Raw genomic sequence first — 14,878 nt, forward strand, 5'->3', positions numbered from 1 at the left:
TTAAATAATCCAGGACAAAGGACAATTAACCCATGGGCATAAAACTAAAATCAACACGTCAAACATCATGATTACGGAAGTTTAAATAAGCATAATTCTTTTATTTCATATTTAACTTCCTTTATTTTATATTTAATTGCACTTCTAATTATCGCATTTTATTTTATCGTTATTATATTTAATTGCACTTTTAATTATCGTACTTTTTAATTATCGCAAGTTTATTTTATCACACTTTTATTATTCGCAATTTCATTATCGTTATTTACTTTATGCTTTAAATTAAGTCTTTTATTTATTGAATATTTTACATTTTGTTTTAACTGCGACTAAAGTTTTAAAATCGACAAACCGGTCATTAAACGGTAAAAACCCCCTTTATAATAATAATATTACTTATATATATATATATTTGTATTTTTATAAAAGTAAACTAATATAGCGTTAAGCTTTGTTTAAAGATTTTCCCTGTGGAACGAACCGGAATTACTAAAAAATACACTACTGTACGATTAGGTACACTGCCTATAAGTGTTATAGCAAGGTTTAAGTATATCTATTCTCTAAATAAATAAATATCTTGTGTAAAATTGTATCGTATTTTATAGTATTTTCTTGTAAAATTTAATAGCTATTTTATATACACCTCGCATAACATCAAGTTATTTTTGGCGCCGCTGCCGGGGACAATCAAACTTAAAAGCCGGAAGCGCAACGCTAAATAAAAAAAAAGATTTTTATTTTTAGTTTACTTTTATTAAAATTCACTTTTGTAAAAATACGTTTTTAATTATTCGAAAACATAAAAAGAAAACAAAAATATAAATATTTTTAAGAATTTGTTAAATATTTAAGTTTTGTAAAGTTTCTTTATTTTTATTTTATAAAAATATAAGTTTTATTTAAATATTTTGTTTTTATTAAAACATAAAAAAAAACGTCGAATTAAATCGTGTACCTGAGTTGAATTTTGAAACCCCGCGACTCGCGGAGTTTGCAGCTTCGAATACCGCAACTCGCGGAGCCTCCCTGACACACGTGACAGAAACCCTAATCAGCATTAAATACGGGGTAATTATTATTTATTTATTATTATTAACCCTAATTACTTATTTATTATTATAATTAGTTTTAAGTTTTTAAATTAAATTGTATTTTAGTTAAATTAGTTTAATTAAAATATAAAATTAATAGTTTAATAAAATAAATAATATAAAAATAATATTTTTATAAAAATTGTACTTTTTACAACTTTTTGTATATTTTTATATTTTGTTCCTTTTTAATTATTTTAGCGTAATATTTGTATTTTTCGCTCGTATTTAGTTTTAAGATATAGTTTTTTCCATAGTTATTTTTTACTTCTAGATTTTTAGGCTTTGCCGTAAAATTCCTTAAGTGCTTTTTCTTTAGACTAAGATTTAGGTGCTTTAGAATTTTGCGACGCCTTTTTAAGTTTTAGTACCTCTTTTTAAGATATTTCCATTTGGGATATAGTTTTACTTGTAAGCTTTAATATTTTTAGACGCCTTTTACCTATGTATCAATTATCATTCCAATTAGTAATCTCAATTTGCGATTATAATTTTAAGCTAGTGATAGTAATAAGGTTGGGTTAGTCGAGTGTTTTTAAGTTCTATAAGTTACTCTTTGTCTTTCTTATTTTTACTTTTCGACCTTTTCCGACACACTCTTTTTCTTTCTTATTTCTCGCTATTCTAGTTTTAGGACATAGATTTTTATTCTACTTCTTATCTAAATTTCTTAAAATTACGAAAATTTATTTTAACTGGTTAAATTGATAGACATCAAAATTTTCTGGTTCGTAGTAATAGTTGGATTTGTACGTGGACCGGGTTATTGGAGCCAAACAGTCCTCAATTATATTGAGACCAAACGAATCCTGCCCCTCTGCTGCATCTTTTGGCTATTCGAAACGTGGACAAAATCAGAAAATTCTATTAATTGGATAACTTATATAATTTTTCTTTCCTTTTTAAAAAACTAATAGGATATTCAGTGAATGCACCGAGCAAGACGTTCACCACCTTTTGTACGTTCACCACCTGTAACTAGATCAAGACATTTAGCAAATATTACCGCCGTTGATTTTTCTTTAGAATCGTCATCCAGTCTATCAAGTACTCCAGTTCAAATTTCCGATAATCCATTTTTTGAACCCGACCTCACAATTGAGAATCCGGAGAATATTCAGGGACGATTCATAGATCCTGAACCATTAAATTTTCCTCCGGAACAACCAATCATTCAAACAGAGATTATTGAGGAACGAACCATTAAATCAGAATCCTCTAGTGATTCCGATTCAACAAATTCAATTATGGAGAATCTGGAACCTTTAAGTATGGAAGACCGAATGAGAGCTAAACGCACTGGCCAAGGTCACGCAATTACTCATCCAGACATTAATGCGCCAGATTATGAAATCAAAGGACAAATTCTACACATGGTGACTAATCAATGCCAATTTAGTGGTGCGCCGAAGGAAGATCCAAATGAACATCTTCGTACCTTTAATAGGATCTGCACACTATTTAAAATAAGAGAAGTGGAGGATGAACAGATATATCTCATGTTATTTCCCTGGACTTTAAAGGGAGAAGCCAAAGATTGGTTGGAATCGTTACCTGAAGGGGCGATTGATACATGGGATGTTTTAGTTGAAAAATTTCTTAAACAATTCTTTCCGGCATCTAAAGCCGTACGACTTCAAGGAGAATTTGTTACGTTCACACAGAAGCCAAATGAACTCTATATGAGGCGTGGACAAGATTTGGAAAGTTATTAAGAGGATGTCCGCAACGTGGTTTAGACACCTGTCAAATAGTACAAATATTCTACCAAGGATGCGACATCACTACAAGAAAAGACATCGATATAGCAGCTGGTGGTTCCATTATGAAGAAAACCGAAACTGATGCTTATAAAATTATTGATAACACTGCTTCCCACTCACATGAGTGGCACCAAGAAAAAGATATCGTTAGATCATCTAAAGCAGCTAGAGCCGATTTTAGCCATGACTTAGATTCTATTTCCGCAAAGATAGATGCTGTCGAGAGACGAATGGAAAAGATGACTAAGGATATTCACTCAATACGAATTAGTTGTGAGCAGTGTGGAGGACCACATTTGACAAAAGATTGTCTCAGTATTGAATTAACAATGGAACAAAGAGAGAATATTTCATACATAAACCAAAGGCCTGGAAATAATTATCAGAATAATTATCAACCGCCAAGACCAATTTACAATCAAAACCAGAGCTATAACCGAAATATTCCATACAACAACCAACAAGGTCCTAGCAATCAACAAGTATCCAATAATACTTACAACCAGCAAAGACCTAATTTTCAAAACAAACCACCACAACCCGATGATAAAAAGCCGAATTTAGAAGATATGATGACAAAGCTAGTTGAAACTCAAACGCAGTTTTTCACATCTCAAAAACAAACTAATGAACAAAAAGCTCAAGCATTTAGAAATCAACAAGCTTCTATTCAAAACTTGGAACAAGAAGTAAGTAACCTAGCAAGGTTAATAGGTGAAAGAAAATCGGGAAGTTTACCTAGTGATACAAATGCTAACCCCCGGAATGAAACAGCTAAAGCCATTACCACAAGAAGTGGTACAACACTTAAACCACCTGAAATACCTGTAACTTCTGATGAAACTATTCCTACTCCACAAGAACCACAACCTGAACAAGATAAGAAAACAGAACCGGTAGTTGAAAAGGTTAATGAAGATAACACAGTTAAGGCTAAACCTTATGTTAAACCATACCAACCACCACTTCCTTACCCGAGTAAAATGAAGAAAGAGAAACTTGAAGCCGAGCAATCCAAATTCTTGGATATGTTTAAACAGATAAATGTAAATCTTCCTTTCATTGATGTGATTTCAGGAATGCCTAGATATGCTAAATTCTTGAAAGATCTAATCTCAAATAGAAAGAAAATGGAAGAACTCTCGGCTGTTACTATGAATGCTAATTGTTCAGCAGTGCTGTTGAATAAGATACCAGAAAAACTATCTGATCCAGGAAGTTTCACAATTCCATGCTTTTTGGGTAGTCTTAGTTCAATAGAAGCATTGGCAGACTTAGGTGCTAGTATAAATTTAATGCCGTATTCACTATACGCTAAACTAGACCTTGGAGAATTGAAACCAACAAGAATAAGCATACAACTAGCCGATCGATCAATAAAATATCCTAGAGGGATAATGGAGAACATGCTAGTTAAAGTTGGTACTTTAGTATTTCCAGTAGATTTTGTTGTTCTGGACATGGAAGAAGATTCTCAAGTTCCTCTCATATTAGGAAGACCATTCTTAAACACGGCTAAAGCAATGATAGACGTGTTCGGTAAGAAATTGACCCTAAGTATAGAGGATGAGAGTGTTACCTTTTCAGTTGATAGAGCAATGCAACAATCACAATCTGCAGATGATACATGTTATTATATTCAAACTATAAATGCACATGCAGAATTATTAGAAGAATTTCCAGAATTACAAGGAACAGGAGAATGTTCTTTAGGAGAAGGTACTGAACAAATTGATGAAGCTGAAATGTTAGCTACACTAATAGCTAATGGATATGAACCAACAACAGAAGAAATTCAAATGCTAAAAGAAGAAGACAGATATCGATATAAATCATCGATAGAAGAACCACCGAAATTAGAGTTAAAGCCACTTCCAAACCATTTGGAATACGCTTATTTACATGGTGAATCTGAATTACCTGTAATAATATCGTCTTCTCTTACTGAAAATGAGAAATCACAACTCATTTCTGTGTTGAAAGCTCATAAACCAGCCATTGCATTGAAGATTCATGATATTAAAGGAATAAGTCCTTCGTATTGCACACATAAAATCCTTATGGAAGAAGGTCATAAAACGTATATGCAACGCCAACGAAGACTAAATCCGAATATGCAAGATGTAGTTAAAAAAGAAATTATTAAACTGCTAGATGCAGGTCTAATTTATCCAATCTCTGATAGTCCATGGGTAAGCCCAGTTCAATGCGTGCCTAAGAAGGGTGGCATGACTGTCATTACAAATGAGAAAAATGAGCTTATTCCTACTAGGACTGTAACAGGATGGCGTGTATGTATTGATTATAGAAAATTAAATGACTCCACCAGAAAAGATCACTTTCCCTTACCTTTCATTGATCAAATGTTGGAAAGATTAGCCAGAAATAGTTACTATTGTTTTCTAGATGGATTTTCCGGATATTTTCAAATTCCAATAGCACCCGAAGATCAAGAAAAAACCAAATTCACGTGCCCTTATGGTACTTTTGCTTACAAACGCATGCCATTTGGACTTTGCAACGCCCCTGCAACCTTTCAAAGGTGTATGATGGCAATTTTTCACGACATGATAGAAGAATGCATGGAAGTTTTCATGGATGAATTTTCAGTCTTCGGTGATACATTTGAAACATGTCTTGCTAATCTTGAACGAATGCTGATTAGATGCGAACAATCAAATCTAGTTCTTAATTGGGAGAAATGCCATTTCATGGTTAAAGAAGGCATCGTTCTTGGTCATAAAATTTCGAAGGAAGGAATTGAAGTGGATAGAGCTAAAGTAGATGTAATTGCTAAACTTCCACATCCCACCAATGTTAGAGGAGTTAGGAGTTTTCTAGGGCATGCCGGTTTTTACCGACATTTCATAAAAGATTTTTCTAAAATTGCCACTCCTATGAATAAACTCCTAGAAAAGGATGCTCCATTCATCTTTTCAGATGAATGTATAGAAACTCACTAATGCGCCGATCATGATAACACCAAATTGGAATCTACCATTTGAACTAATGTGCGATGCAAGTGATTTTGCAATGGGAGCCGTTTTAGGACAAAGGATTGAAAAACGATTTCAACCTATTTATTACGCTAGTAAGACGTTACAAGGAGCACAAACGAACTATACAACTACTGAAAAAGAACTCCTTGCTATTGTCTTTGCTTTTGACAAATTTCGTTCATATCTCGTTCTAGCAAAAACGGTGGTCTATACCGACCATTCTGCTCTTAGATACCTATTTTCGAAACAAGATGCTAAACCAAGATTAATCCGTTGGATCTTACTCTTACAAGAGTTCGATATTGAAATCCGAGATAAAAAAGGAGCAGAAAATCTCCCCGCTGATCATCTTTCTCGTCTTGAAAATCCCGAATTAGAAGTTCTAAATGAATCGGCCATACAAGATAAATTTCCTGATGAATATCTATTGAAGATAGATTATAATGAAATCCCATGGTCTGCAGACTATGCAAACTACTTAGTTTGCGGATTCCTTGAAAAAGGATTTTCGTACCAAAAACGAAAGAAATTCTTCAGTGATATAAAACACTATTTCTGGGAAGATCCACATCTATTTAAAAGTTGTCCAGATGGAATAATATGCCGATGTGTATTCGGAGATGAAGCTAGTAAAATTTTAAACCATTGTCACACAGGACCAACAGGAGGGCATTATGGGCCTCAATTAACAGCAAAAAAAGTTTATGAAGCTGGACTCTATTGGCCTACAATTTACAAAGACGCACACCTTCTTTGCAAATCTAGTGATGCATGTCAAAGGGCCGGAAAAATAAGTCAACGTGATGAAATGCCACAAAATGTCATACAAGTATGTGAAGTATTTGAAATTTGGGGTATTGACTTTATGGGTCCATTTCCAAAATCTCATAATAATCTCTATATTCTCGTAGCCATTGATTATGTATCTAAATGGGAGGAAGCACAAGCTCTCCCAACTAATGATGCACGAGTTGTAGTCAACTTTTTAAAACGTCTTTTTGCAAGGTTTGGAACACCGAAAGCTTTAATAAGTGATCGGGGAACTCATTTCTGTAATAATCAACTTGAGAAAGTTCTTAAAAGATATGGAGTAACTCATAAAACCTCCACTGCATATCATTCACAAACTAGTGGACAAGTTGAAAATACCAACCGAGCTTTAAAACGTATTCTAGAGAAAACCGTAGGATCAAATCCGAAGGAATGGTCCATTAAATTGGAGGATGCACTCTGGGCTTTTAGAACAGCCTACAAAACTCCAATTGGAACTACACCTTTTAGACTTGTTTATGGAAAAGCATGTCATCTTCCAGTAGAAATTGAAAACAAAGCATTTTGGGCTTTGAAGATATGTAATCTTGATATACATGAAGCTGGACGTCTACAATTAAGTCAACTAAACGAATTAGAAGAATTAAGACATGAAGCATACGAAAATTCGTTAATCTATAAAGAAAGAACGAAGAAATGGCATGATAAAAGAATCAGAAGTTCAAAAGAATTTAAAGAAGGAGACAGAGTTCTTCTTTTCAATTCACGATTCAAGCTATTTCCTGGAAAATTGAAATCAAGATGGTCTGGACCATTCATAGTCAAAAGAGTTTTCCCATACGGAACGATAGAATTAATAAATTCAAATGGGATTGAATTTAAAGTTAATGGTCACAGAGTTAAACATTACATACATGGTCCGATGGAAGTTGACAATGAAGTTAATCATAATTTCACCACCAAAGAAAACCTTCAAAATGAAAACATAAATATGTTATCAACAACATATGAAAAATCAAAATTAGAATATAAGGAGGATTCAAATTTGAGTGATGAAGAAGAATTCTTATACAAACCTTCCATTCCAAGAAACGAAGAAAAATGTGAACAAGAAATTCAAATAGAAGTGAAAGAACCAAGGAAAGAACACCCGAAAAAGGTTTACAAACCAACTCGACTTACTAAAGCAGGAGACCCAGGTGAATTTATCATTTCTTGCTTACTTAATGATGGTGCTGTATATAATGGACTCGCAGATTTAGGAGCAAGTGCAAATATTATGCCTCTTTCCTTATACAAAAGATTAGGCATAGGTAAATTAAAACCAACCAAAATAGGTGTTCAATCATTTGACCAAACCATTAAACACCCGGTTGGAATAGTAAATAATTTACTTGTTAACGTGGGAAGTTTGACCTTTGTTGCAAACTTCATAGTGATTAATATGGAGGAAAACCTTGATATTCCTCTAATTCTAGGTCGCCCATTTTTAGCAACCACCGAGGCATTCATTAATGTAAGAGAAGGTAGAATGACACTTAGAGATGGTGATACATCGATCACCTTTGTGAACCGAAAGTTTAGATCTCCACAAACCAAAACTGTTAGACCAATAAAAACGCATAAGTGTGGGGAAGATGAAGAAACACTTAATGATGATCCAATCACAAAGAATGCCGTTGATGATACGAAATTAGATGAACCCATTTTTAACAGTTCAACGAAGAAACTTTATAAACGGATTCACGAAAGCTTTAATAAGTGATCGGGGAACTCATTTCTGTAATAATCAACTTGAGAAAGTTCTTAAAAGATATGGAGTAACTCATAAAACCTCCACTGCATATCATTCACAAACTAGTGGACAAGTTGAAAATACCAACCGAGCTTTAAAACGTATTCTAGAGAAAACCGTAGGATCAAATCCGAAGGAATGGTCCATTAAATTGGAGGATGCACTCTGGGCTTTTAGAACAGCCTACAAAACTCCAATTGGAACTACACCTTTTAGACTTGTTTATGGAAAAGCATGTCATCTTCCAGTAGAAATTGAAAACAAAGCATTTTGGGCTTTGAAGATATGTAATCTTGATATACATGAAGCTGGACGTCTACAATTAAGTCAACTAAACGAATTAGAAGAATTAAGACATGAAGCATACGAAAATTCGTTAATCTATAAAGAAAGAACGAAGAAATGGCATGATAAAAGAATCAGAAGTTTAAAAGAATTTAAAGAAGGAGACAGAGTTCTTCTTTTCAATTCACGATTCAAGCTATTTCCTGGAAAATTGAAATCAAGATGGTCTGGACCATTCATAGTCAAAAGAGTTTTCCCATACGGAACGATAGAATTAATAAATTCAAATGGGATTGAATTTAAGGTTAATGGTCACAGAGTTAAACATTACATAGATAGTCCGATGGAATTCGACATTGAAGTTAATCACAATTTCGATAACACAGCTAACTAAGTGTGGGGAGAATCAAGTCTTCAAAGGATAATATATATTTCTGTTAGAGTTAGATTGTCTGTTTTCGTGTAGTTCTCGAAAATGGAACCCGAATGGTCTTTCCCTAGCAGACCCTAAAGAACTAGTCTTCTCCCCCCATTCTGAATTTTTATTTTTTTTAGGAAATGAAGACTGCATGTGAACTAAACCATGGTCTAATGCTACACGCTTTGATCACTAAACGTAATAATGACACACTACCGAGTGAAATAGTATCAGTAATCAGAGAAAGATTGGACGGAGTAAGAAAAGAATCCAGATGCGAAGATAATAAGTTACAATTTGGTAAAGGAAAATCAAAATCCGCAGCGAAAAGAAGAGCACGACACCTAGAAAGATGTCACAAATGCGGAAAATGGTCACATGGAGGTAAATGTTCAAATAATCAAACCTATTCAAATACCGAATTTGTTACTTTATGCAGAGACGGACCGTTCATATGTTTAGAAGAAAAAACACTGAATGCTCGAGGTTACGCCTATGTAGCCATGGAAAACCAATTAAACCGACTATCTTATGAATGGGATAGATCATATAACTAAGAATACTATCTCACAGGTAAGTCTGTACAGTTTTTATTTTTATTTTTAACCTTTTGATAATAAACGCTAATTTGTTCGCTATAAAGTATTAAATTGGTATTGAATAAAATTAGGTTTGGCGACCGAAATTATTGATATCATTCAAAAATTTATTACATCACGGCAAAATTTAACGTTTATTCTTAAGGTATAAATATCTTTAATCAATCAATCCAAAATATTTCAAAAATTCGTCATGAGTTAAATTAGGTCATGGAACCGAAATTACTTTACCGAAAAGAGGGGTGCATATTTTTGATAATATTTGATTGATTAAAGTGGGATAAAAGCCAAAAAGATTTTTAATTTTATTTTTACCATGTTTTTAAAATTAATTTATAAATCTTAAATTAATATTGTTAACTTTGTAAAAACAATATATTTAAAATTGTAAATATTTGAAAAATATAATATAAGTTTGGTGTGATTTTATAATATGAATTTTTAAATTAAGTTTGGTGTGAATTTTTAATTTTTAAAATATGAATTTTTAATTTTATGCATTTCAAATTTTACGTTTAGTGTGAATTTTTAATATTAATTTTGAATTTTATGTATTTTTATTTTAAGTTTGCTGTGAATTTAAAAACAAAAATTTACTTTATCTCATTAAGTTAAAAATATGATTTTTAAAATTCGTCGTAAGTTGAAGACTAGGTCGTTGAACCGAAATTGCTTTACCCGAGGGAGGGACGAGAACTTTTATTATTATTATTTTTAATCTTATTGAATTAAAGTATGCCAAAAACATTAAAAAAAAAAAATAAATAAAAATCTTAGCTTTTAAAACAATCGTTACACAAAGACAAATTTTAAAATTTTGTCGAAGGACGGACTAGGACATCGATCCGAAACGACCTCGTCCTAAATAACAAGGGAAACAAAATTTTAAAATTAATTACTTAATTGTTTTAATTAGTATAAGATGTTTAAAAAAAAGTACAAACTCCGCGACTCGCGGAGTTTGAAGGGTAAAAACACCGCAAGTCGCGGAGGATCCAAAACCCAGAAAAAAAATAAAACGAGCTGAACTGATCAGTCCCCATCCCCACACCACATAAACTGCGAAAAAACCCGAAAAACACACACCAAATTCGCAATTTTTGACCGTTAATCATCAAATCTTTTACTAAAATCATGTTGAGAAGGATGCTATCAAGGAATTACTCAAGAAAAACGGTAAATTTCTACACCTAAACACCATTTAATCCGAAAATTAGTGTTCTTGAGCAATTTTATACCCAATTTGATTTTGATGCTCTTTAGTGTAATTATGTTTAAATTGTTTATGTATTATGCTTGAATAACCTAGATTGATGCTATTTAACATGATTAGAAGCCTTAAACTTCAAATTTTGAGTAATCTAGGGTTTGTGTTCTTGAGCAAATTTGGGGCTTTTTGATATAAACAGGTTATGGCCGATTTTTGTCATGAATTGTTACTAAATTAAGTAGTGTAACATGTTTAGGTAGTTAAATGATCCAAACTTTGAGCCTAAACATGATTTTGAGAATTAAAGTGGACTTTTTCAAGTCTAAAATTCATGAACTTGATTTTTGAGAGATAATGCCATTTGAAACTTGTTTAATTGCTAGTAATGATTATTTTGACATGTTATTTGAGTTGAATACTTATGAACTTGGCAAACATTTTCGTATATGCTTATTTGAAAAAGTGTAGATTTGATGAAAATATGAAAATGAGCTTAAGTTTGATATAAATTGATCATGTCATTGTAATTATTTTGATTGATGATTTTGCTGACACTAATGCATATTTGGATGCACAAAAATTGTATTTGATGTGTTTTGCAGACTGAAAGGGGTGAATCTTCATCCCAAGCTCGCAATGCTCCTGCTGAGAATACGGAACAACAGGAGATGGATAACTACTAAAAACAAGATATACCTCATCCAGTCATGACATTTTCTGATATGCACTTGGAAGATTTGCACCCGAACCTGAGATTTGACAGACTTTGGATAGATTATCCAAAATACCAAAGGGGTTTGCATACTCTTCATTCTAAAGCTGTTGAAGTACCTAGGGTCATAGAATGGGGACCATTAGAAGCTGTAGAATTGGCCGGAGGCCAATTAGGGAATTACTTGCACAGAGGTATGGTAATTCTACTTTTAACGATTGGGTACGGTTATTCAACATGCGTAGACCTGTATATAAAGTATGGTGTGAAGAATTGTTGTGTAGTATAGAATTAAATGATCGGGTAGCTAGTTTAACCGATCGATCTTTTATTAGATTTTTGTTAGGAGGTTCGATGCGCCACATGTCTTTAGTAGACATGGCTCAGGCTTTACGTATATATATGCCTGAGGAGTTAGCATCTGCCGATTGTAGAGGGTTGATACTAAATGGTAGAAAGATAGATGAAAATTTTGATACGCATGGTGTATGGAGTCAAATGACTAGCCATCACCGATTTAAAGGGGGAAATTACTCTTATTTGGATATAGATAGAGCAGAGTTAAGAGTAATTCATAGGTTTTTAGCTAATTCGATTACACAAAGAGGTAAGAATAAGGAAAAGGTAAATGAACAGGATTTGTTTTACCACATGTGTATTCGAGATCCACAAAGCGCTGTAAGTATACCGTATTGTGTGGGTTATTATTTATCATCTATGGTTAGGGGGATGAGACCGCATAGCATAATAGGAGGTGGTATATTTATTACTTTGATTGCTGAATATCTCGGTGGGGATATAAGTCGGGGGGGATTATTAGTCGAAGAACCAGAACCCCGCGATACAATAGGTTTAAATGTATACCATGGTGCGAAGGTTTTGAAGATGCGAAATAACGCCGCAGTACAATACCATGGTAGACATCCACATGTTGAGAGAAACCAACAGCCAGGTAATGTGGGAGGAGGAAATGAAATGACAGAAATGCAAAGGTTTATAGCTTCACAAGAGTATGAAAATGCTAGACATCGAGCATTTGAAGATTGGCAAGTTCATCAAAACCAAATCATAGCTCATTGCCAACATGTAGGTAGAAACTATATTCCTACTCCATCGCCCGTATTTCCTCCCTGGTCTATAGAGATGCAACCACCGTATTCTACGTATAACCCAGCCGAAGCATTCTATAACATATACGGTTATGCATGGAACCCCTACTGGTATCAGTATCATCCCTAGTCTACTTAGTTTTATTTATTTTATAATTTGTAATGTTGATACGTTTAATACTTATGTTAATATTGTAATAGTTTTTATAATTTTCTAACTTTTATTATTAGATTTTAATAATTTTTGAATGTGGGGTAATATACCAAACTTTAAAAATATGTATATATGTTTGCAGTTTATCTTATGTACACAACAGGGTAAAACAACGCATTTTCAAAGACTAGCATTAAGTTCAGCAAAGCAACTAATTTTGACGACAAGATGCAAAATAAATGTGATATAACAACAAGACGGAATGAACAAATGATATGCACCATTTATCATTCAGCAAACAAACGCCAATATGTTTGGAAACTTTGGTAAAATTTAATCATTTTCACACAAATCACCCTCAATAATTTAAATTGTTACTGATTTCTTGCAAATGAGGGCATTGCAAGATCTTAAGTGTGGGAAGGGGTTAAATTCTTTCGGATTTTAATATCGATACTTTATACACTTGGTTACCATTAGAAATACTAGTAAAGTAGTAGTTGTATTAGAATCTAGTGCTCTCTGATAATAAAGAACAGCCCTAGTCTTATATACTGACTACCCAATTCAAGTAAAATTTTTCAAAATTTTCAATTAAATGAACTCAAAATCATGTTTATACATATTTATGAACGATAAAACTAGGTTTTAACACCGAAATTATTGTTACCTCGGAAAGGACATAAATTGAAAAACAAACCAAAATGTTAAAATTCATTTAAAATGGAATAGAGGACAATAAAAAGGAAAATAAAAGCCAAGTGTGGGAAAATCTACCAAGATATTTTAAACATATGTCACATATTTCTGTAATAAATAATTGAAAATACTTTTGTTTTGAACGATAATTAACTGTTTTACCCGATTTACTGTAAGAAAGATGGATCTACACGATGAATCAATTCCATCATTAAAAGGAAGTAAAGTCTTCCGAAAAAGAAACGCGCTTCTTGATTTAGGTCAGGAAGTTGTCGTCCAGACCAGCTGTAGGTTGACAAAAAATCTAGAAAAGTTATCACTAAAATCAGCAGGAAATCCACGGACCTCAGCATAAAACTGGGTCGCCAAGTGGTCAGATTTATCCTAACCATAAGAAGGATTTATCTCGTAAAATGGGGGGCACCGTGCAAATTAGCTTGATAAGACTAATGAATCAGATCCCCAGAAAGGATAATCTCCTTTTAAAGATTAAAAATCAGCTTTTAAGACTGATATTACTCAATCCTTGAGATTGACCTTAAAGATTGAGAATTCAAACTCATGGAATTCAATGATATCTAAACTCGAGCTTGAACGAGAAAATATTTTGATCAAATTATAAACCGATTTATTTTCTAAAAACCCATTTTCAATGCGTTCATTACCATTGAACGTAAAATCCTAGGAATTTACCTGGAATTCATTAGGTCACCTGAACCAAATCGGGTGTCAACCGTAAGAACGGTGGTTGCATAGCATGGTCAAAGACAGAACCTTGTGCCAGACCGAAAAATCATAAGGGTGAGCTTTACTATTGCTCCTACCAAGGATAGTAATTGCGTCCGACACGTTATAGACCATAATTAAAAGCATGTCAGGGGACATTGCCTTAACAGTTGCTTGTTCAACGCTTTCCTTTACAACCGGACGGTAGTTTACCGAAAGGTAATATACGGGACAAGTAAACTGGACGTGTTGCTTTCCTAATACAAGGTTAGCAAGTGGGTGACACAAAACCATAAGTTTTGAGCTAAAATTTTCAAATATGAAACCCACCAAACCCACAAAAATAATTTGCAAACACCGGTGAAGGGTTATTCCGGAAAACTTATCTAGGGTAAAAACTAGATTTAATTTTCAAAAGATCAAATGTTTTCATAAAGATCCAATTTCCTTAATGGATCTAAATTTTTATTGTCATGTGGGACTGTAAACCATATCGTTACTACCATTGTTTATACCGCCGTATAGAAATCACTGATGTACAAAG

This window comes from Rutidosis leptorrhynchoides, chromosome 9 (genome assembly GCF_046630445.1).
Source record: "Rutidosis leptorrhynchoides isolate AG116_Rl617_1_P2 chromosome 9, CSIRO_AGI_Rlap_v1, whole genome shotgun sequence".
NCBI lineage: Eukaryota > Viridiplantae > Streptophyta > Magnoliopsida > Asterales > Asteraceae > Rutidosis > Rutidosis leptorrhynchoides.